This window comes from Lissotriton helveticus, chromosome 6 (assembly GCF_964261635.1).
Source record: "Lissotriton helveticus chromosome 6, aLisHel1.1, whole genome shotgun sequence".
NCBI lineage: Eukaryota > Metazoa > Chordata > Amphibia > Caudata > Salamandridae > Lissotriton > Lissotriton helveticus.
The window spans coordinates 1,645,916,295-1,645,942,247 of NC_136067.1; positions in this window are offsets into that span (position 1 = coordinate 1,645,916,295).

A 25,953-nucleotide genomic window follows, 5' to 3' on the forward strand; every position below is an offset into this window, starting at 1 on the left:
CTAACAGAATTAGTGCAGCATTTATTCTAGCATCCAACTTCTCCATGACAAATTCCACTTTCACTGAGCGTAGTGAAACTCGAATTTGTCATGGAGAAGTACACTATGGGAATTGATCACGTACTTGTGGATTCGATTACAATTTGATGCCGTAATAAGGTTTACAATTGTTAGTCGAATCCTAAAAAAATCGAGGATAGTACCGAATGGAGTTTTGACTATTATAACACCCACAGTGAGGATTGTCTCTTCCGAGGATCATAATTGGTATTTTGCACTTATACGTACCGATTGAAGATTGAATGGGGATTTCACCAATATAATAACTTACAGTGAGAATCGTTTCTTTTGAGATTTTGGTCTATTTAAGTGTTGAGACAGATGGTGATTTCATTGCGAACGAGTTATGGTGCTTAAGCCCTGATTAAGTCATGATGCACTAGAAATTGCATGACGAAACACGTGTTGGCTGCGCTTTTCAACGATTACAGTAGTATTCTGGAACTGTGTAATTACTCATACTGAGAAGATTTGTGTTGAAATTGGAGATTCCTTTGGATTTGACTAAGGACCCCTTTGTTTTGAAACCAACTATTAAATATTCTGTTTTACCATCATCATCTGGATATTGGAGCAACTGTATTTTGAACTGTTTGCATCTTAACTAAATTTATATTGTGGAACCTGTTTACTTATATGTTTGATTGTTCTTATATTGTAGTGCTCACGGAGGAATTGCTATGTAGTTTTAGATGTGCCCATTTTATGGGGACTTGTGGGATTATTTGGTAACCGATCCTTCCACCCTTTGAAGCACTCATTTACTTTAGAAATTGTATTACTCACCCAGACAGACGGTAGTGCGCCCAAGCTTAAACCCGGTTACCAATCTTGTTGTTAGATTCTTAAAGTATTTGATAATCTTCTTGTTAACTGTTTCTTCTAGTGCATCAATGAAATGATTACATTTCTCTATCCAAGTTGTTCATCTGTCGCCAATATTTAGCTTTTTGGCGGTATCAAATTGTGGTGGTAATTTCAGAAAGGAGACAGCATTGTTGGAACTTACTAATGAGGAAAGCAGTGTACTTTTTGATGATAATTTGTGATCTAGTTTATGCAAACCTTCTATGAGGTCTTGCAACGTGCCATGCTCTGGGTCATCTTCGGTCGTAAACAAGACATTTAAATATGTACGGCACTTGAGGCGTCGTCCTTTGGGAAGAAATGCTGTTAGAGTTGTACGTGGCTCCAAACAGAAGGAGGCGAGGCTGGCACACTAACAATACGGATAACACCTAATATGACTAATGACACACAGTGAGGCCTGTTGAAATGGTAGAAGAGGTGTGAATTATTTTAGTGAACTATGGGCTGCATTATGAGTTACAGGGACCATGAAGTAGTGGCCCTGATTTATCTGAGATGTTTGGGAGTTTGGCAATTATTTTCACTCACCCCTTAAGATAATACTTAGGGCCTTCTTACAATGTTGAACGGATTTGTGTCTGCCTGACACCGTCATGGAAACGGGACCGACCGACCTACGGGTGGCGGTCCCAACCGCCTAATTACAATGCAACTCGCATTCTCACATTTCTCAATGGAAGCTTGTGTTAATGCCGTAAACCGGCTGTAACACAAGTTCCCATTTCGAAATGGAAGTCAATGTTCATCCCTGCTCCCATTGGACAAGGTGCAGGGTTTAACAGGGGGGCACCATAGCTGCCCCCTCTGCCCCCAACCAGAGTCCGAATACAGAAGGGAAACCCTGCTAGGGGCCTCCAAACATGCTTTCCGACATGGTTTCCATGTCGGAAAGGCCGACATGGACACCCTGCCGGAAACTGTGCATCGTAATCCAGAAGGCGGAACGCCTTCCATTTCAATTACAGGCTGGTCTCCGACCAGCAGACAGGCTCTTGGAGCCCATCAGAAGCCAGCTGGAATGACCGGACGGTTTCAATTCCGAGTGGCTGTATCATAGTCAGCCGGTCGGAATTGAAACCGACGATGTCGGTCATAAGGCCTCTTATTTTTATTTATTTTATTTTGAAGGTTTTATATAGCGCTAGCTCCACCCGAGCGCTTTACATCTGCAATGGTTATAAACAAGGAAGCAACAATAGTTATGAGCAAAAACATATTATACATGGTGGTCTGAGAGAGTAAAGAAAAATTTAAATTAAAAGAACAAGAATGTCGTTATTGATAGCTCTTTTTTTAGTATACCGGGGGGGCTTGGTCTACAAGGTAGGGGTGTGGGGGAATATAGTAAGGCGAAGAGTGGAGGGATTGAGAACAAAAATGGTCTGGTAAGGGAGGGGAGAGGGGTCTGGAGGGTGTCAGGAGGAGGGTGTGTGAGTGGGGGAGGGAGGCGGAGTTGTTTAAGGAAGGAGGAAGGAGTGTAGTCAGAAAGGAGGGCAAGGAATTCATTTCCCCAATATTTAGTGAGAAGGTGTGTATGACCGACATCGTAATCGGGCCCTTTTTGTTTTCGTTTATGCCATGAATAACGGAAAGAAAGGGTACATGAGGACATATCTCTTTTAATAACATGAGATTCCATATCATGGCACAAGATATATACAGTTAAGGCAACTTTCAATCTGTGTGACTAATGAGGGGTATAGTATAGTTAGCCTATTAGCATACAGTGGAGTAATTTTCATGATGAACTTTGAGAAACCAAATGAGGGATTTGTGTGAATTTAGTTTTTTCTAATAATTATACATACATTGCCTCAACCCTTTAGATAAGTGGAGTGGGGGACAATTAAACAAATAGTGTGCCCCCTTTTCAATGAAGTAGGGGTGAGGAACTGTTGCTTCAATAAACGTTGTATGATGTATATTAATTAACTTAAGCCACACGCTGTTTGGTGCTTAAAACTATATAATTTTTAAAGGCCAAATAAGAAGGGCCCGGTCCCTGAAGCTTCCTTTGGAGAATATAATGCAGAACTCTAACCATTTTGGACAGGGTGAGAATATTTTTACTCATATAGGGGGGGGTTGTATCGAAGAGAAGGGTTGAAAAAGGAGTGAGTTTTAATGCTGTTCCCTTCCACCTTGGAGTACCTATGAAGAGGGAGTACCCCTGACAGTGACTAGGATTGTATAGAGTTGCGGTATTGGCTGTGATACTCTTGCAGTTTTTAACACGTCCTGAGGTGAGCTTTGACAAAAAGTCCCAAGGGTATATAAATAAAGGAAGTCACATATATAAAACACAGTTAAATAAATAGGATTGTGTGGACCTTGACTGATGAGGGATTTTGTTTCTTCCTTTTTTTAGATTTTTTGAACTACATTGAGGGCATTTTCCCTATGTAATTGAAGATCAAGCAAAGTCTTCTCATCACCGCTCTGGGCTCCTCAATGTAGCTTTCAAATGGCTTTTCCAATGGGTGAGTGGGATTGTCATGCATGGTAGAATGTTGAGTATGATGGGAAGATGAGTGTACTGTAATGATTGAAGTGAACAGAAGGGGTGGAGCACAGAAGTGTGCACGGTCCTATAGTAGTATTGGTACGTGAGAGTGTCTATGGAAGGATGGGCAAGACTGAAATTCAAATACCACCACAATATGGCTGGTGAACACCATCTGGTGTTGGTTATATGAGATGATGTATATACAATGTAATTTTTAAAACTATCATGATTGTGATCTGCATGTTTTTCTCTTCACATATGTATCTTTTTTTGTGGGAGATGTGTTGTGTGTGTCCTGAAGAAGGTGGGGACCTACAAGTCCAGACCTCCAAAACTCATCAACGTAATTCACGATACTGAATCTGTGAAAACAGGGGACTTGACAGATGGTGATTTACACATCACATGAAGTCTTTGATAACCTAGAATGAATGGATCAGTTTTTAGCACTGACAATTGTGTTTGTTTTGTCTTTCTCAGCTATTGTTATTTGTTATGTTGATAAGATTATTTTATTGAATTGTGCTGCGCCATACTGTAAAGATCATACAGAAGTTTTTTAAATTATTGAGAAGAAACTCTTGTTTTTAACCTGTAGTTGAAATGCTGTGGGGTAGTGCAATGATTTATTTGAATTTGGGGGTATTTGCATTGTAATGTACTTCTATGAAGGATAACATTAAACCTTTTGTAATGTCGCTACATTTTGTGGAACTGAATTGGTCTTTCGAGATGATTGAGTGAAGGCGTTGATGTATGATTGTATTTTTTTGCTAGGGGAAACTTAGTTCTAGTTTTGATATTGAGCCCTGTCCCCTGTGTTGTGGGGCTATCTCTCTTCTTTCTTTGCAGACTTCATCTTTGATAATTACAGGAAACATGGCTTTTTTCCTTGTCTCCATTGGGAAAACAAACTGTCACTATTCTGATCGCAGCTCTCAGCTTTCTTATCTTCGAAGACCTTTGGAGTTGTTCTGAGCCCCACTCGAAAGCTTTGGTGGTGTGGTGGTGCAATGCTTCTGATCAATGCATTGTCTTGCAATTTTCTGTCACTATTTTCTCCTATTTCAAATCCTGGTTGTATCCACTTTATCGTTATCAATCCATATGATGTATAGCTTTAGGTTGCCTTACCAGCAGGTTCTTGGCCTATGATGTGTAGACTTCTGAGTGAAGCTTTCATTATCTTCAACTGCTTTAAAAAGGCTGGAGTTGTGCTTTGACTCCACATACTCCAAATGTCGATTCAGCACTTCGTCTGAGGCAAACATGGCACACATGAGCAGTTTTCTGGGCCACAGCAAGCTCTCTGGTAGAGCGCTGTAGATCTTCAGGTTACCGATCCCCTATCTAGTCACCATTTGTAGCATCTTCCCCTGCCTGGGTTCCCGCTAATGACTACGCCACACACAGAGCTTAGTATAACACACCTTTATTTCTTCTGCCTGTAACCACAAACTCAACATTCTAAACCTGCATTCACTTCACTATGCTCTAACACTTACATCACAGTTCTATGGAGTCCATCAGGAGCCAAAAGGGTTCCGTCATTGCCAACTCACACACCACCACAATCACTACCTATCAGTGGAAATATTAAAATCCAGCAATTGTGTGAAAATTCTCTGCTGACATTAACTGTAGACCAGCGCACCATGCCGTGAGTTGAACTTTTTTTACAACATGGTAGTTGGTCTTTAGCAAAGCGATCATACACAATGCATAATCCTAAGCCAATCAATCCATTTAACAGCACTCCTGCATTCCCATCTTCTTCTGAACTAATGTCAAAGTACCTTTCATATTTTCCCATAACTATTCCCAATTGAGATTTGGGCTGGCCACAAACTCAGCCCTGCTCTGAAAGTGCTGGGTTGATGCAGTAATACGTGTCAATTTGTGTTTGCTGCTAACATAACATATATATATATATTATGAGATGAGGCAGCCCAGTATTTGTAAGGACCTGAGTTCCTATTGCTCTTCGTTGTCTGTTAGCTCCAGCCTGAATTATATCATTATAAGTTATCTGATCATTCATGGTCAATGAATCAGATTATGTATAAATATTGCTGTTTACATTTAGAGGTATTCAACTTGATGTATCCATGGAAGGTAGGTGATTCCTCGATAATCCTCATGAAGACCCTGTTACAATTTATCTAAGGGGTTAACACATCGATGTACTTACTTGTTGACTGTTGTATATTGTAGTGACATATTTGAACTCGAATTCAGAGTGTCTTCCTTTTTTAATTGTTACATTACTCAGGGAGCATTCTTGATAGATTGTTCTTTTGAAACAACCCTAGTGAACCTTACTCAGTTCACTTGCACTGTGCCACTTTTTAGAGTACCTATTGTATGTATTCTGTTTACTTGACTTGTTGATGCAGTAATTTAAAATATTGTCTATCTATATATAGAAGTGCAATTCATTTGTTTTGCCACCTAGACGTAAATCTTCTATCAAGGGCTCTCTGTTGGTATCTGAACACGTTATCAACAGCACAAAAGCTTAGTAAGTAAAAAGACATCAGAATTAAAAGGACAATTCTTTGAAAACATTGTTTTTATTTTTGCTCATTATGTTTTTGTTCTGTTTTCTTCATTTGTAATTTTTTGAAATAAGACTTTTATGTATTGGATCAGGGATGTCACTGCATTTACTGGACATGGAACAAGGCTCAGCATTCTTCGGGTTGCTCTGATGTAATTCCTTTTAGTACCTTTCCAGATCAGTGATTAAGCAAAGCTTCACCAAATATTTAGGAACGATAAGCAGCCATTGCTATCCTTGGCCTAACAGACATAGATTGAAAGAGTCAGACACCATTGAAATATGAGCAGATCTGACTGTTCTGTATCATTAATAAGGAGGGAGTGTGATGCTGTATTCCAGTAATTCGAGTATATTCGTTCTAGACATGCAAAGTCCTGAGCTTTCCATTGTCAGAAAAATTCTGGTAGTGTGTGCTCCACTAAAGCTAGTACAGACCGCTGTGTGACCTTAACACATATACATACAGTACGTCTCATACTATATTCATGCATTTGACAAACACATCAAATGAGTTTGCAATGATGTTAAGATCCAATACACCATGATATGGGTAGAAACCATAGAGCGCCGAAAACATATATGATGTTCGGTTTTGGTATTCTATCTTTTTTGATATCATGAGGCCTTAGCTAGTAAAGGATATGTCTACTTTGTAAACGTGTAAAATGTGATAAAGTAATTGTAATTGTATTTACATAGCGCCTCACTACCTGTGACTAGGTGTCGAAGCGCTTTTCAGCGACTAGCTTGCTATTCAGCAAACAAAAAAGGATTATTGTTGGGTTAGAATAGGGAATTGTGTGTTAATTTGAGCAGTGGACATGTGAGTCTGCATCTTAGATTAGAGAAGAAATCTTTGAATTCAGTGAAGTGTTTACTTTTTATTAGAAGGCTACAGTTGTGGGGGGCGTGGCTTGGACGGCAATGCGGACGGGTACCTAGGTCCATTGTCTCCATAGCCCCAAGGCACACAGCGGCAAATTAAGCTCAGCCAAACGAGTTCGATCCAAGAATAGAGAACAGCCTCCGGCGTCGGAAGACTTGGGGAACAAAAAGAGCCCACCAAGAGCCCTCACAGGCGAAAAGAAGACGAAGTGCGAGCCGATCTCTCCGCCCGAAAGTTTGGGGAGGCGCAGCCCAAACAACCAAGATGGCGACACAACAGACGGGAGGCAGAGGCAGAGGAGGTGAGCGCTAAGAGGTGCACCGCGAGTGACCCGCAACCCACTAGACCCAGCTAGCACCCTCCAGCCACCACAGCCACGCATACTGCCCAGCGCAACCGCAAAGAAAACAACAGGCAATAGAAAAGAATGCCGAGCACACAGACTCTTAGAATCAGATGCAAGGCGAAAACGAAACCAACCAAGGGCGCCGCCATCTTACCTGGAACGGCCACACCCATATGGCTCCGCTCCCTCGCAACCATAAAGCATAGAGGGCAGACGCTAGCTGACCCTCCCCCCCCCCCGGAGAAAGCGCGGAGCAAGACATAACATCCGGAACCTTGCAGGAAGCGCAAGACAGCCGGGAGAGCTCAATCTATAGCGGGGACAGGAGGAGTACAGGAAGAAGGAAACCGAAAGCACAAGCCTTAAAAAGACCAACAAGGACACGGAAGGCCCTGCTACACCTGAAACGGGCTACACAAGGAAGAGCAACAGAACCCAGACCCCCTCCTCAGAATAAGGAATCGAACAACACAATAAAACCCCCCACCCGAGCAATTGGAAGGAAACCGTCGCAGACCTCACAACTGCTGATAACGGATCAAACGAAGAGCAAAAGACAGCAGCTCCAAGCGCGAGATAAACGAACCGCAGCGCCTGGCAGAGAGCACAACAGGGCCACCAAAGATCCGGTCAGACCTTTAAAAGCACTACGCATAACACGCTACACCATAAGGCAGAGGGAACAGAACACACCGGAACACGATGAGCGGGGGGTGAAGAAAGGGGTCAATAAGGGGCAATAAGAAGCAGACGGCCACGAGGCATCACAACACACGAGAAGGTGCGCCACTTCTGAGGAGCTGGCAGGCGCCAAGGCAAAGATGAGGACGAGAGGCATCAGAGAACCCAGCAGATATAGAACACACCACACAATCTCAACACCAAGGGGAGAACAAACAAGGCCCTAACCTCGCTCCAAAAGGAGGGCAGACTAGGCTGTTTCCAATCAAGAAGAGGCCTAGACACTATGGCGGGACAGGAGGGAAAAGCCTCGAACGACATAAAAAAACACAGGAGAGACATATCAGATTCACCCCTGAAACAAAAGAACGAAATAACCCTGGACATGATCCTAAAAAGGGTGAATGAAGGCAACGAGGTGGCCAAGTCAACTAAAGCATCCATCGACAACATGCAGCTTGAACTAGCAGCAATAAGAGCTGACCTTCACAAGAACAACAGAATAGAGGCAGCGGAAAAACGGATCAGCGATATTGAGGACGTAACGCTACAGAGCAACAAAATGCTAGCAGAGAACACCAAGATCTCAAAAGCCCTCCAAAAACAACTGGCAGAGCAGGAAGATCGTGCAAGGAGAGGGAACATCGGCATCCTTGGCATCTCTGAAGGCGCAGAGGACAAAGCCGGGCCTTTACAACCCTGCTTGAGGAAATAATACCGCAACTAACTGGCCTCAAATTCGATAGACAATTCGAAATAGACAAAGCCTACAGAGTGCCAGCCATGAAACCACCGCAGGGCAAAGTTCCACGGCCTATAATATGCAGTCCGCTGAGATCGAACCATACAGAGGCAATCTTTGCTTTTGCTTGGAAAAATCCGAACCTGAGATGGGAAACCAACAAAATAATCCTCACGCAGGCTTTCTCCAGACAAACAGTGGAAACCAGGAAGGGTTTCCTATCAATGAGAGACACGCTACGCAGAAACAACATCACCTTCAGCTTCGCGGGACCAGCGAGATTCAAAATCTCCGACAAATGGAGAACACTGATTTTCGACGACACAAACGACCTAAGGAAGTACATCCGAGGACTGCCAACAGAAGATATGGAGTCCCAGAACCTAGGAGCGGCAAAAAGAAGCGCATCACCAGACAATGCGGAATAGCCGATGTAAAGGCCAAAGAAAGCGTCCACCAGACTTAAGACTCTAACGAACAATGCTACCTCTCTACCGATCTACCTCATTCTTTCTACTTGTAGCCGCACCTGAGCTAGGTTCATACAGAGACAACGAATCTACCTCACAACGCACCTACCTCTAGATGCGAGTAACTGAGGGACCACACAAAGGAGAACGGAGGAAGTCCCACATATATCCTTTATGCAATGCCGATTTGTTCACAGGGCGCGTAAGGACAGAACATGGGAAGAACTCAACACTGTGCCTTTGGGGAAATGGGGCAGGGAACTTTGCTGTCGCACACCCACTCAGCAAGCAGCGGGGGAGGGGGGAGGCGTGGGAGGTGGGCTGGGGGGAAGGGGGGGACACTGGATACAGCTATATGGACCTCCCACATCTACTAATCTATCTTTCACTTTCCTTCTCTTCATTACCTACCCAACACTTGGGGATGAACACAAACAACCAACAAACAGCATGGACAGGCCACACCGCTACAAAGGGGGAGGCACAGTAAGAACAGGAAGCTCATGCAACCCAGCACTAAGACAATCCAACACATACAGAGTAACACAAACTAAGCGCGACACGCAGCACATAGGATGACAAATACACAACAAGGTCAGCTGTTAGCCAATATCAAAGTAGTCTCCTTCAACGTTAAGGGCTCAACCACCCGGTCAAAAGAAGGAAGGTCATAGAGTACTTAGCCAAGCTAAAAAGCGACGTGTGTTTCCTCCAGGAGACTAAACTATCGGCCGACGACGCAAGCCGGCTCAAAGCAAACTGGATAGACCACGCAATAAGCTCACCAGCATGCCACAAAAAGAGAGGAGTTATCACACTGATAAACAAAAAGGCCAAACTAGCACTGCGAGACTCCTACGCCGATGAAGAAGGGAGAGTCCTAATAACCAGCCTGACCAGGGGGGAGGAGATGATACACATAGCAAACATCTACGGGCCAAACACAGAAGACAGGGCTTTTTGGACAAAAGTAGAAGACAAACTGAGCAAACTCCCACAAGATGATCTCCTAATAGTTGCAGGCAACCTAAACCAAGTGCTAGACCAAGCGACAGATAGACACCCACACATGCCTAGTCACAGCACGCAGGGGGAGAATACTCTCAAAAACTTGTGCGCTAAGCTCCAATTTAGGGACCCATGGAGACTCCAAAACCCGGACGCCAGAGACTACACTTTCTACTCACACCCCCACAACTCCTACAGCCGGATCGACTACATTTTGATCTTGGAGTCACACACTCCCCCCATAGACCAAACAGAAATAGCACCAAGATCAATCTCGGACCACTCACATATCAGCCTAATACTGTCAGGGAAACACAACGGGGAAATTACGCGCAGATGGAGGCTCAATGATGAACTCCTCAGAAATGGGACCATTACAGCAGAGTTGGAAGACTCCATAAGAGACTACCTAGAACATAACGACAACCCAGACACCGACAGGGGCATCTTCTGGGACGCCCTGAAAGCCACCATCAGGGGGAAACTACTCTCCATCAAAGGAAGATTGAATAGAGAGAGAAACAAAAGGATCACAGAACTAGAGAAAGAAATAAAGAACCTGGAGACAGGCCACATAGCAAACCTGGAAGACAGGAACACTCTCACAACACTAACAAAAAAGAAATATGAGCTGAACAAAATCCTGAGCGAGGGAGCAGGAACATGGCTCCACAAATACAAGGCCATTAACCTGTGCACCGCCAATAAAGCTGGGAAAGCACTGGCCTCCTATCTAAAGAACAAGCAAAGACAACACGCAGTGGCCGCTATCACAGACTCTAAAAACAAATCACAGACCGCAAATAAAGAGATCCTCAGGGTTTTCAAAGAATTCTATGGAGACCTATTCAGGGAGGACCAAAACCTCAACAAAGATGGCAGTGCCAAGCTCCTAGATAAGATCCCCCTGCCCACACTCACAGAGACACAGAGAGGAACACTAGAACTAGACATCACAGGTGATGAAATAGACAAGACAGTAGCAAGCCTTAAGGACAACAAAGCCCCAGGCCCAGATGGTTATACAGCGAGATTCTACAAACAATTCCTACCCGTAATTAGACCAACAATGGTACAAGTGTTCTCAAACTGCATCCAAAAGGGGAAAATGACACCTACAATGGCGGAAGCCAACATTATAGTGATCCCGAAGGAAGGTAAATACCCACAACACCCCAAGAACTAATGGCCAATCTCCCTAATCAACGTAGATTGCAAGATTTACTCGAAGATCTTAGCGACAAGACTAAACGCGTTCGTGCCCAAACTTATACACTGCTCACAAGTAGGCTACCTCAAAAATAGGATGTCCCACCACAACACTAGACTTTTATGACACCTAATAAACCACGCCTCCGCCAGCAACAATGCAGTGGTCATGATCGCCCTCGACGCGGAGAAAGCCTTCGACAGAGTGTCATGGCCCTCCCTAGATCGCTGCATGCAAAAATTCGGTCTAGGGACCAACTTCAGAAGGATGGTGCTAGTGCTCTACAACGAGCCAAAAGCCCGCGTGGTAGTGAACAGGGGTACATCCGAACCACTCACCCTAGAAAGAGGCACAAGGCAAGGCTGCCCACTCTCTCCAGCCCTCTTCCTGCTAGCCCTGGAGCCACTTCTAGCCATGATCAGAAATAACAAAGACATAAGGGGAATCCCAATTGGGGGAGACACAGTTAAGCTAGCGGCCTACGCGGATGACATCCTCATTACCACTGAAAACCCAGGCCCGTCAATAGCCGCGCTTTCTGTCCACTACAGAGGAGTACGCACAGGCCTCAGGATACAAACTCAACAAAGATAAATCGGAATGCAAGCCACTCAACATCCACACAACCAGGGAGGTGCTGGGGAACTCAGGGCTGGCGTGGCAGAAACATTCCTGAAATACCTTGGCCTACATTTTGGGGGGGATCTCAAGACCACACTAGACCACAACGAATCGACACTACTAAACAAACTGAAAGGGAGACTAGAGACGTGGTCACCTAGATTTATCAGCTGGTGGGGCAGAGTGGAAACAATCAAAATGATGCTAACACCGATGGTTAATTACATGCTCAACATGCTACCGCTGATCAACACAGAGGACTTCCACAATCGCCTAGACAAAATGATAAACAAATTCATATGGAAAGACAAAAAACCCAGAATAAGCCTACATAAACTAAGGCTAAGCAAAAGCCTGGGTGTGCTAAACGTAACAAACTTTAAAACATTTCAAACAGCATGCATAGCTAACCCCAGAACAAGACTACACGCCAGCATGGTTCTCACTGGAGAAAAGAATCTTAAACGGCCTCGATCCCCTAGCCCTACTTACAGCGAGCAAACACGCCGAGATCGCCAACAACCCAATACTGAAGAACACCAGGAACGCCCTACTCAAAGTAGACAAAAAAAATGGAGGCTAGCATTAAAAACACTAGGTGGGAATCGATATGGTTCAACCCGAAAATAAAATACCGCGAGAAAACGCTCAACATGGTCTCCTGATACAAACATGGCATCTCCACCCCCAACCAACTAAGCAACCAAGACACACACATCACATTCGACTCCATAAAACATACACACAAACTAAACAATATTGAGCTCTATAATTTCCTCAAAATAAAGGTGGCAATCACAAGAGCAGAACTTAACAAAGCGACCCCCCCATCCTACAATACGCAGCAAACCTAAACAAGGTAGGCACCAGACGTCTCACCTCTACAAGCTCCTAAGCCCAGGAGCGTCCAAACTCAACAACAAACTTTAGAATACTGGGAGTCACTCCTCCACAGGCGTCTCACCGAAAGGGAAAAGTCTAACCTCTGGATGTCGGCACCACATAACAAAGTCACCACCACTCTAGCACACACTAAATTCTGGCTACTGCACAAGATATACTGGACCCCGTCCCGACTAGCTAAAATAGGGATACGAGACAGTGACGAGTGTTGGAATTGTAACAAGGAAAAAGGGGACCTTGCACACCTAATTTTCCACTGCCCTAAGGTCAAACGATTTTGGAACAGAATAAGCGACTTTATAAACAACGCTTTAGGCCCCTCAATACAGCTAGACTTCCACGAGGTGGCCACTGCCTTCATGGCACCATCAATCCAATCCAAAGAGGACAGAGAGCTGATTGACCTCCTACTCACAGCAGCAGTTAAGATTGTCCTAAATAACTGGAAGGACACAGGGAAAGCATCCTTTAAGGTCTGGTTCAACTGGATCACCTTCCTGCGGGGGGTGGACACCATTACTTCAAACCACACATCAAAAACATACACAAGAGGTGAAATGTGGCTCTCCCTTGACAACTACCTGTCCTCACACAAGCCCCCCTAGGCTGTCACCCAAGGGGGATAACACACCCACAAGCATAGCAGGCGGGAAGCCTGGCCAACTCCATCGACACTTGAACAATGTGTTCCTCCCACTTTCTCACTTTCTCTCTTTTCCCACTTTCCTTTCACCGTCACCTGGGTGGTACAGACACATGCCGCAGATACCGCCACACACCAAAAAGTCCGTATGTAACCTAAACGGCATATAATGTTGTCAAGCTGCTCTTTTTCCCCTCGGGAGACCTCTACTCTACTGCTGTATACTGTACCGTGTATATAAAACTTCTTCTCAATAACATTCACTTGAAATAAAAAAAAGAAGGCTACAGTTGTTTTTAGAACTTTAGATTTTTTTGTACCTAGTATTTTTTTACAAAGCAATGTTGTGATGATTGGTTTCCTGTTTGCATGGTTGACACAAACCGGTAAACTATTAAAAATTAATATTTCACAAAACGAAAATATTCGATAAGGTCCACAGCATGTTAGCTGTATTTCCTACAATATAGGTGAGAGGTCATGTCACACTGAACACCTCTCCCTCCCCCACCCCCCAAAGCCATGCGAACTACCACTTTAATGCAAATATTCATTTCCGAAAGGAAAACGATTAGTATTTCTCCAATGTACTGAAGTGAGCAGGAGCATCTGAGTCAGAGTAAACTTTGCACCTCTTGTACCCTTCTGGTCACTTGTAACTTGGAAGCCGTGATTAACAGGAAGCTTCAGAAGCTTCTCGAATGAATTCCCAGAAGCATAAGGGCGGCACAGCCTCTCACCAGGCAGGATGCAGATATGCCTGACGCCGATAATATTGGTAGGTCGTGGCATGCCATGTCCCTGAAGGGTGTGCTACGGTACATGCAATCACAGGCCGCCTGCTGAAAAATCTTTCGGGAACAGCAGAATGTATGAATGATGTATGTGGGATAGCCCGCAATGCTGCTAAAAATAAAAAGCGTGCATTCATTAGAAAGAGAATATTAACAATACAGATTTAATCTTTTGCTTGAATTGTCGGAAATGGGGTCTGTTGTAGGTATGGAAATGAAAAGGAATTGCATAAACATTACAAAGAGTGCTAATTAGGTCTGCACTTCGAGAAAACGTTTGCAGTCTCTCCAGACTATTGTTTTTCCCAAAACATCATACATAATATACATAGAGAGGTATATTATGTAGGTGAGCTTCTTCCATTGATCTGCTATGTTATCTATGTTTGCCATTCCTGGTAATGGGTCAACCCCCCTTCCCCATTGGCTCCTTTCACTTAAAGTGACTGCACAAAGCCTATGCACATTGTTTACACCCACTTAAAATAATGCCTTTCTCTGCAATGACAAAACTTCTCCAAAGTGTGCTTTATTTTTATTTTTTAAGTTAACTTTAAAGACCTCATTTTGCTTGCCATTTAGGTGACAAATTAAATGGTAACTTACTTTCTGGATGCTTTTTAAAGATGCTGTAATAAAGTACTTAAGTTGCACTGTTTTCATATTTGAAGCAGGTCCTCATCCTGAGTTTGCTGACCCTGGCCCGTCTTACTTATTTGCCTTAGGTGAGCTATTACGATCTACTTATTTTTTCGGCAGTCAGTGAAAAATTGTTCTCTGTTGGTACCCTTACAAGTCAAATTGGATTCTAAATCCACTTCATATTAACTGTAATGCATGACAGCAGAGAAAAGCAAAACACCTTTTCACTGCTAAAACGTCACTCAGGAGCAGACGCTTACTCAGTTTTCCCACTCCTCACCCTTGTTTTCAGGGAACTGAATTAAGTGGTCTCAGGGCAGGTAGTGATCATCCACCTGTCCTGGTTTGCCAGAGTCCTGCATCATCTCTACCCTGCATTGAGATGGAGAATACTGGTGAAGTTCAAGTATTGCAGTTGTCATCTTCCATCGCAATCACAGGTCTGTACAGATCCACTGCTGACTAGGGATTTCTTTCCATACTGGCAGTGGTGTTGTGACACCTGTTGTCAGCACAGCACATTGTCATGATGCCTCATTGAGAGCAAAGAGCAGCACCATGTCCTGAGAGGAGAAGGAAAACACAGTAGGTGCTGGGTAGCAGAATGCAAATATGTGCTCTTCTGTGGTGGGTAGAGGTTTGAACTTCACTTGGGCGGGAAGGTACCAGACATTGTTTTACTTCATTGGCTGCAAAATTTACACCCCCTGCTTCTTCGAGTTTGTTTGGTGTACAGCTATATAGAATATGAGGCACTCATCAAATTGACCATAATTGTGCTTCAAAAGAATCTGAGTGAGGCACGTAAGTTTAAACTATCCATCAAGCGAAGTTCAAGATCTTGATAGTGTTGTAGCGTTACCTGGCCCATGGTCAATTTTTTTTTCCTGAACTTTACCTGTTTCCCTGTCTATAATTAGCTTTCTCTCCCTCCTGGTTCTCCAATGGATATAAAGGGTTTCAATAGTCATCGAATGAGGACCAGGAATTGAATGACTAAACTACAAACTAGAAATCAGACGCATATATATTACTGTCAAGACAACACTATACTTATAAAAATGATTGCGGCAAGCCCAAATCTTCTGAAGAAATGTAGGCAAGCCAAAACCATACACACTAAGGGCTCCGTTAAAGCTATGCCTAATAACAGCCTTAGTATTTGATTTTGTGAGATCTCTCTAATATGATCTCCTCTGGTCATTAGTAACCCCAAAATTTTAATGCACTGTCAATTGAAGAAAAACAATTATGCTGGAAGAGTCAATATGGTAATTCAGTTTAGTTAATCAAAATTTACGGTAAACCAGTGCATCAGTAAATTAGGTTATAGACAATTTAGTCAAATTCTAGTAAAACATTTTAAATAAAATACCAAAGCTCAAAAGATCAGCAAGGGACATGAAATATGAAAATTCAAGCAGTCTCCCAAGAAGGAAGAGGCCACTATGTGCACACAGAGTATTTGTTGGTACAGGAAGGAAGCCAGGTGAGTCCGCTTTTGGGCAACTTCAGTTTCCCAACAGAAAGTTCTGCAAAGGGTTTCATAATTAAGGAAAATAGTGAGGAGCCCATCCATCACCATCCAACTCTAACAGCCACTCGCTCCTCTACAACACATTGGCGCCTCCTCCATTAGATCAAGCAATAGTATATTGACAAAGTTCTGGGGGGTGACACCTCCTGGAATCACCTCATCTGGTCAGACCACTCAGTCCATTTGTCAGTTCGTATAGGATGGGTGTCAAGTAACATAATTAAGACACAAAATGTGGAGAAACAGTTGGGATTATTATGCAGCAATCCAGTATGGGAAACATGGAACAATACCCCATTTACCAGTGCAAATTGAATGCTTTCCTTAACAATCCTATTGACCCTTTCAACAATGCAAATGGCCCTGTGATTGTATACTGCTGTTTTGCTATGACGAATGTTCCTGTGACATACATAGGTTTCCACATCGTGGGAACAGAAATGTGAACCATTGTCTGATGTAATTTCTTCTGAATATTTTCTCCATGAATAGTATTACATTTTAACTTGTCACTTCACTCATTAATTAAATCTCTAACCACTTCGAATAGTTGACTACAATCACTACCTCAAACCAGTAGTGATGTCCCATAATGTCAAAAGGAGCCATAATATCTATGGTAACCTTCAACCAGGGACCAGCAGGATAACTAACAGGTTGTAGTGGTTGTGTGTTAGTTTTCACAATTTAGTAACTTTTTCCGCATAGAGTATATTGTTTAACTACATCCTCCACACCCTTGTCCATCCCTGGCCACCAGAACAATTCTCTCAACCTACCCTTTGTCTTGTTCCTTCCCTGGTAGCCACCATCTACATTTCCTTTCCTCAATGCCATCTCTCCTGACAACCCATTTATCCACATTTAATTAATCTTTAATTTGTGCCTACCCTTTCATGTCCATAACATCAGACAAACCTTTCTTAACACACTTGGCCAGCATTGCCAATTCTGCATCTTCCTTAACTGCATCCAACCATTCTTTCATTGTGATCAATTCTTCATCAAAACATTCTAAATCTGCAACCCAACCAAATTCCTGCAAGTCAACCTCAGAAAAATCGCATGCTTCTGCCACAACTTTGTTCCAAGATAGAGCATCAGCTAAAACATTTTTTGATCCCGGAACAAATTGCATCACAAAACTAAATGCTTCCAGATTGGCCAGCCATCTTGCAATTCTACGTGACAATATGCCTGAACTCTTTGTTGAAAAAAACATTTATTGATGGCTTATGGTCCGTTTTGATCACAAAAGGCCTGCCCCATAAATAGGTTTTCAAGTGTCTAGCACCCCAAAAAAGTGCTAATTCTTCTCTTTTGATTACTGAGTAGCGTTGTTCTGTTTCAGATAATGTGCAAGAAACATAAGCTATTACAACGTCTTGACCTTCCTGAATTTGTGTAAGAACTGCTCCTAACCCATATGAACTGGCATCAATGGAAAGCAGAGTCTTGCAGGACATACCAAAACTGCTTAAATGCAGTGCGTTTGCTATTTCCAACTTGATGTTGTCAAATTCCTTATGACAACCTTTGCACCACTCAAATTTGGAAGATTTCTTGAGTAAATTCATCATTGATTTAGTCTTGTCCGTAAAATCTTCTATAAATTCGGTGTAAAATTCAATGACACCTAAAAAAGACGTCACATCATTCTTGTTGCTAGGTATCATACTTTTAACAACACTATTTACCAGTTTATTATGAGGTCTTACCCTGTTGACATCAATAGTGTGCCCTAAATAAGTCACACTATTGACCTTAATTATGCTTTTTTCTGCTTTCACTTGAGACCACTTCTTTGCAATTTTTCCAAAACATTCTTCAATTTATTGTCATGATCTTTCTCATCATCCTGCTAAAAACAGACTCCCTTCATGTTCCCAAACATTTTTTGCATTAACCCCTGAGGCTGTACGCCCCGAATTATGACCAAGAATCGTTCCTGCAGAGGGTTGGACGGGCATTGTCGGATTGGGCCGATATACCCTGGGTACTTGGGGGGGACTGGAACGCTGTGCTGGATCTAGACTTGGATAGGTCACACCCACCCCTACAGGCCTCTGGCGCTGCGAATCTGTCTGACATATTTAACACATGGGCGGAGGGCTGGGGACTGCGTGATGTCTGGCGGGTATTACACCCCACGCACAGAGAATATTCCTACTATTCCCCAGTACATGACCTACACACGCGCATTGATCGATTCCTATGCTCCCATACACTGGCCACAATGATAGGTTCTCCGGAATATCTGGCAAAAACTTTCTCGGACCATAGGCCCCTGAGGTGCACCATTTCCTGGGGCAGAGTGCCGACTCCAATACCTACATGGAGGCTCAACCCACAACACTTAGAAGATGGACCGTTCAGAGCGTCCCTATTGGACACTCTGATGCAATATTGGGATGCGTGGGGCTGCGATAGGGCAGTTGGTAGGGGCTAGACAGGAGGTGTACCGGAAGGTATGTGAGGTGGAGGCTCGGCTAATGGTGCTTGAGCGGGAAGCGGTTGGGGACCCCGAAGGCCCTACAAGAACAACACATATTGCATGCAGAGATGCTGGAATCGCTGCGTGTCATAGATTAGAAGGCTTATCTGCAGAGGCAACACACTGAGGCAGATCGTTCTGGCGAGCTGCTAGCCCGCTTGGTGCGGGATAGGCCAGAAACCCCGATCATTACCCAGGTCTATAACCAGGAGGGCACCCTAGTGAGCACCCAATCCGACATTAACCTAGCGTATCACGATCACCTAAAGGCACTGTACGCTCTGACTGGGATGGAAGACCCCCCACAAATAACTGATTTCATGAGGGATCTCCCCTTCCCACTCTTAACAGCAGACATACAGAAGACAATTGAGGGGCCTATAACTCAGCACGAGATACGTGCAGCGATAAAACACTTGAATAGAAATAAGACACCGGGCATGGACGGGCTCCCAGTTCTATTCAACCTATGCCGACACCCTGGTATCGATCCTAGAAAAGGTGTATAGGATAGCCTTCGAAGAGGGCCATCTGCCACGATCAACTATGCAAGCATTAGTGACCTCCATACCTAAACCGGGTAGGGATGTCTTGGAGTTGGCAAACTATAGGCCCCTATCCATGTTGTCAACTGAGTATAAAATACTGAGAAAAACTATTGCCCTGCGTATTCAGCCTCATCTGACTGCACCCATACACCGAGACCAGAGTGGGTTCCTTCCCGGGCGTAGTACCTCCCTAAACACGAGACACCTGCATGCACTAATGGAAGCATCTCCGAAAGAACTGAAACAGGCAGGATGCATTGCGTTAGATCTCAAACAGGCGTTTGATTCACTTTCTTGGCCCTTTATGTTTGAGGCCTTGTGACGCTTTGGCTTCCAGGCCCCTTTACTGCAGTGGATCAGGTTGTTGTACACCGACCCCACAGCCCGGGCGAGAACGGGGCGCTATGTGTCGGACGAATGCCCGGTCTACCGAGGCACCAGACAGGGATGCCCCCTGTCCCCGATGCTGTTTGTCCTGGCGCTCGAACCATTGGCCATTGCTCTTCGTAATTGCGCGACCGGATTAGGCATTCCAATAGCAGGGTCCTCCCATATCCTCTCCATATATGCGGATGATATGTTATTATATCTCCGGGATCTGGAGGCTGATCATACGCAATCATACGACACCTTCCGTAAGTTTTAAATGGTGTCGGGCTTGGCTATAAACCCAGAAAAGTAGGTGAGATTCAACTTCTGGGACGCACCTCAGCCGCCCTCTATACCCTTCGGCGCCTACATGATTCCGGTAGCCCAGTCCAATTTTAAATACCTGGGGATCCGTATATACAGAAAAACGGAGGACCAGTTAGATGGCAATATCTCCAGGGTCATTGCTGGCCTCCGTGGCAGTATCGTTTTTTGGACCTCGCTGACTTTGTCAGTCATGGGCCGCATTGCCATAGCTAAGATGGTGATGCTACCTCGTGAATCGGCCCATATGTCTCCCGCACCGAATTTTCACAACAATTAATACTTTATTGACCACTCTTATATGGGGGTCGGGCATACGACGGATTAGTCTGCGCAAACTACAGCTTGGTACTAAACTAGGAGGCCTAGGGGTCCCTGATTTTCAAGGGTATTATTACGCCAGTCAACTCCAATGGTTGTCTTACTGGCTGGCCGGAAGGAACCTCCACGAGATCGGGTGGACGACGGACCAGTTGGAACAGGGAGAATTACATAATCTGTTGCTACCCAGAAGTAAGATACCAGGGATATGCCACACACTGCTTCGCACTGCCCCTCTCTGTTGGAAAAAGGCACTAGCTTACACGTCGTCGGCAATGCCATATGCAGGTAATATCCCCTTATTGGGCATCCCAACACCGCAGGGAAAACTTACAAAACATACACTACGACACTGGACGGAGAGCGGAGTTGAGGAGATAGGCAGTTTCTTTGGAGATGACTCACTGCTAGACCATCGCACCTTCGTTCCGGTGACTGGGACCTCGGACAGACATTATTTATTGCATGCCACTGTATCCCACTATATTAGGACGACTTGGGCGCCACAACGCATTAAACCACAGCAACATGAGCTGGTATGGGGCTGGGGGTCACTTAGTACGCTGGCTGTATACAGGGATTAGAATGCATGCGACACTGTCCCTTACCACATTATGAGAGATCTGGTTGCAAGACACTGGGGAGGAAATTACAGATGCTACATGGTGGGTGATCCTGGAACATCCAAAAAGGGTCTCACGAAATGTGAAATTTAAATTCATCCAAACTATGGTCCTTCATAAGGCATACCTCACCCCGGAGAGAAAACACCGGATGTTTCCCGACGCCCCCATCATTGCCCGCGAAGCAGGGTGGATGAAGCGGGCCTCCTACATATGCTTTGGACATGCCCACAGCTGGGCAACTATTGGAGGGAGATATGCCAGACAATAGGAGAGGTTTCGCAGATACGGGTAAAGGAGAGCGCCTTATATTGTTTAGTGGGAGCTCGCCCACGTCCCAAGTCGCTAAAAATCAAACTAAGATTTGTAGATCTTGCCCTCATTTTGGCAATCAGGACGATTACGATGAGATGGAAATCCCGAAGAGCGCCTAGGGTAGAGACATGGCGGACGGAAGTGGTGAGGTGGGGCCGAGCAGAATGCATTACCCTTAGGAAAGAGGAGGAGGGCAGGAGGTGGAAAATTCCCATGGCAATGGATTGTGAGGTTATGCTAATGGAGTTAGACAGATTAGACCTACCGCTGCCACAAAGCGAATGACCGCACATTATATACTGAGTGAAGAGGGCCGGGTATAATAGACGCTAAGATGGAACAGATATGTTTATGTATGTTTTTATCGATTATTCTGGAATGAGAGTGGTCATCACCGTGGAGCGGAGACTGAATTGTTGGGAGACTATCTACACCTGGGACTGGAGGGTGGGGGAGGGATTGTTGGGGAGGGAATGGGTGGGTATGGGATACGCCCTGTCACTGAAGGATGACTCCAATACCGTGCATTTATCCATACATATACGGTCTGGTCAAAGTGATACTGACCTTTATTACGGAATGGGGTAAAATTGAAAAATCGTGATGTATTAAATGCCCAATACTTGAATACCTACTATACAATCACGAATAATGTTTTTGAAAAAAAAACCTCTGAGGCTGCAGAGGCTAATTCAAATGTCATATGCTTAATAAATATGCCCTAAAAGGTGTGACAAAAGATGTTAAGTATTTGGAGTCACTATGCAATTCAATCTTATGGTAAGCAGATGATAGGTCAATTGACGAAAACCATTTGTTCTTTCCAATGGTGGCAATCATCTCATTGATGTTTGGAAACGGGTGTCTATCAATCCATATAGCATTGTTCAAATCCCTCAAATCAATGCACATTCTGATGGATTGATCAGGTTTTCACAGTGCTACAATGGGCGCCAACCACTCATATGATTCAATTTCTTCAATAATATCTGCATCAATCAATTTGGTTATTTCAGATTTGACATCATCCTTCACAGCCAATGGTGAACTACTGTACATGCCTTATGAACCTCAGGTTGACAACCTTGATGTAGTTCATTTTGATGTTTAAAACCTTTTAACTTCCCTAATTTCTCAGAAAATACCTCTGGAAATATTTGTACTATGCTTTCTTCTTGTGTAGTGGCCCCCACTAGAACCAACTGTTCCTTGGCATCTGAATGTAATTGAATTCACATAGCAGGTTGGTGAATCAGACCAATAAGGGTGCCCCTTGCTTTGCAACATACACTCTTCCTGATATTTTCTTTCTTGCATGCAATTTCAGCAATAAAAAATCCCAACACTTCTAAACATTCACCGTTATATGATTTAAGTTTTACATCTGGTTTGCACAGTGCTTGGTTTTAAACATCATACATTTCCTAAAATGTTCTTCTGAAGTGATAGTATATTGAGCTCCAGAGTCCACCCACATATGGAAACTGTTCCCATCAATTTAAATAACACACTTAGGGTCCCTTACCCTCAAACATCTCTCTTTATCATAATCGATGACTGACAAGACTACTTGTTCATCGCATTCTTCTCCATCAACATTAGTAATACAAAAAATGTGATCATCAGACCCATCTTCATTCTATCAGTCAACATAACTCCTGTTACTTACAACTTCAACATATTTGGATGACATGCCAAACACGTGCATAGAGTCTGAATTTTGTGTCTTTTATGCATGTAACATTGCGTACAGGACATGAATTATCATTTGCCCAATGGTCCATATTGCCACATATCATACATTAACTTTTCTGGCCCCTTTTATATTTGCCTTTAGTTTTCTCTGTTGTTTTGCTACGCTGTCCTTCTGCTTTCACCTCACCAGTGACTATACAAATGTGTTGCCATTCATGGCATTTCTCATCTTCTGTTTTATCCTGATTAATAGCCTTAACACATTTTTTAGTTAGTTCTTCACCTCTAGCAATATCGAGTGCTTCCGATAAAGTTGGATTGCGTGCACAACATTATTTTTTCTTTGCAGGGTTAGAAGTATCCATCATGAGTTGATCACAAATATGTTTTCACTGATTACCCGTGAATGCACACTTCACTATTATTACTCTCAGACCTGTTACGAATGAATCAATATTTTCATTGATTGCTTGCAAGCGAGAAAAAATATTATAACACTCTAAAATAACATTTGTCTTATTACCAAAATGCAAGTGCAACTGTTTTATGGTCTTAGCATACAATGACAAACTATCACCTTCTTCCTGATTAGGAATATCAGGGAGAGTGCGATAAATTCTTAAACCTTCTTGGCATAAAGAATGCAATAACATGACTTGCTTCCTGTCATCAGCCATTCTTTCATGTCCAGCAGGCAACATAAAGATTGTAAAACCATCAATCCACTCCTCGCATAGAGTCACAGGATCATTTGGATTAAGTAAAAACATTGGCGGAACTAATAAATTGTGTGATATTGGGTACTCTGAAAATACTAATTTAAAATAAAAACAATTGTGACCGTCGTCTCACCTGCTTGAAGAAATGCGTAAAGTGTGCAAATTACCAGAATGTAAGTGAAGTTGCTGATATGGTACTATATCTAAATTACACTCCAAAATGACTGCTACTGTAGTATTCTGATGAGCCTCCTCCAGTCGGTTTCAACAATGAAGAACACGAAAGACTGAAAGCCCTTCTTTATTTCTGTGCCCCTTTGCTAGCCCAGCGGAAGTCCTTCCACAGATTCGCTAGCCAAAATCCAATGAATTGAGAATGTTAGGAGAGAAAAACACTGCTGTGGCCAAAGTAATAGGTGAGTAGAAATGGTATCATAACTTGGGGCAAACGCTAAAAGGCTGACAAAACTGCGGTGTTATTTTAATTTTGCCTCAATCACCCCGAGGCTTTCAGCCCAGTTAATTGCCTCACTCATGGTAGGAGATTACATGTGTACATGGCTCCCAGCTGTGATAATTGCCTGCTTTCAGAATTCAGTCCCCTGTCTGACCGGGGCCCAATAACTAAAGTCAGCAATGTAACCTTGCAAAAAGATCACAGCACAGGATCTCAACTAATTGGCAGTTTCAATAAATATAGTTAGTATGCTGCAGCTCTGAGTAATGAGAAGCCTACAGGGTAAAACGCCAAATTGCAGACAAGGTAGTACCAGAAATCTGTAACTTGCAGAGCAAAACTAACCTGCAGTGCACAACGTGAGCAGAACGATCCTTACCAGGCCTTCTGAACAAAGAGCACGATGCAATCACTAGCAAATCCAAGCCTGCTTACAGTTTCAAGCAAAATAATTAGTATTCTCTCATTGTGGATTCTTATCTGGGGAGTCGTACGCTCGGCACCAATTTGTAGTGTGTACGCACATAAATTGGAGCCTGTTTGTGTGTTAATAAATGTAAGCCTTCTTCCACAACTCCCCTGAGCACTTTGACTTCCCTGCTCAGCTCCAACTCCATTTCTTCCTGGAAAAACAACATCGCCTGTGTTCTACATTCCACACTCCTTTAAAGAACACTGGATCCACTCACATTAATACATGAGCCAGTCGTGTAATGGTTAAAACATAACAGTGTGCCTGCCTCATCACTGAAAAATTAGCTTGTTATCAAATTATCCCCACTTTTACACATCTATACTGGCTCCATCTCCTAACTCTCTTCAAAGTTAAAACTTTTATGAGCTGTGAACACAAGAAAACTCAAATACCTAACTTGAAAATTCTCTATCATCTGTCAAAGTCACACCCACCACAGCTTCAACCAAATGATCCTAGAAATACCAAATACAATGAAGGAGAAAACAAGATAGATGATAAATCCTCTTCTACTCCCCCACACCACCATTTGGAACAACTTCCTCGGTCCTAAGGGTCAATTTCTCACTTATGTCTTTCAGAAAAAATATCAAAATCTTCTGCTTGCAGTATTTCCCCAAACTCCACCACCCCACTCATGGTCTCTGTAAAACTCTACATGTTGTACAAACTTTGAGTGTTGCTGGTTTTGTAACATTCTAATAATGTAAATTATTCAGTGAGCTACAACTAAATCTATGTCAATGCAAACCTCCTGTGTGTCTTCCAACATCTCTGTGCCCTCTCCATTGACCCAATGTGGCAGATCTGTAGATGTACTTACTATCATATATTATTATTCAGCAGTATGTATTTGAAATAGTAAAAAATGCCTTTTTTGCATGAGCACCCCAATATTTTTGACTGATGCTGATGGTGTTTTTACTTTGCTAACCAGGTCCCAGTGCATGTGCTCTGACCCATGAAATTATTTTGAAATTGACTAAAATCCTAATTGCCACATATAACTGCCCTATAAGTCCATAGTATATGGTATAAAATATACCCAGTCTATGTAAGTTACCTGTCAATAGTGGATTGCAGCACTACTTGTAAAGTGGCAATGCAAAACGTGTCTGCAGGCCTGTCACC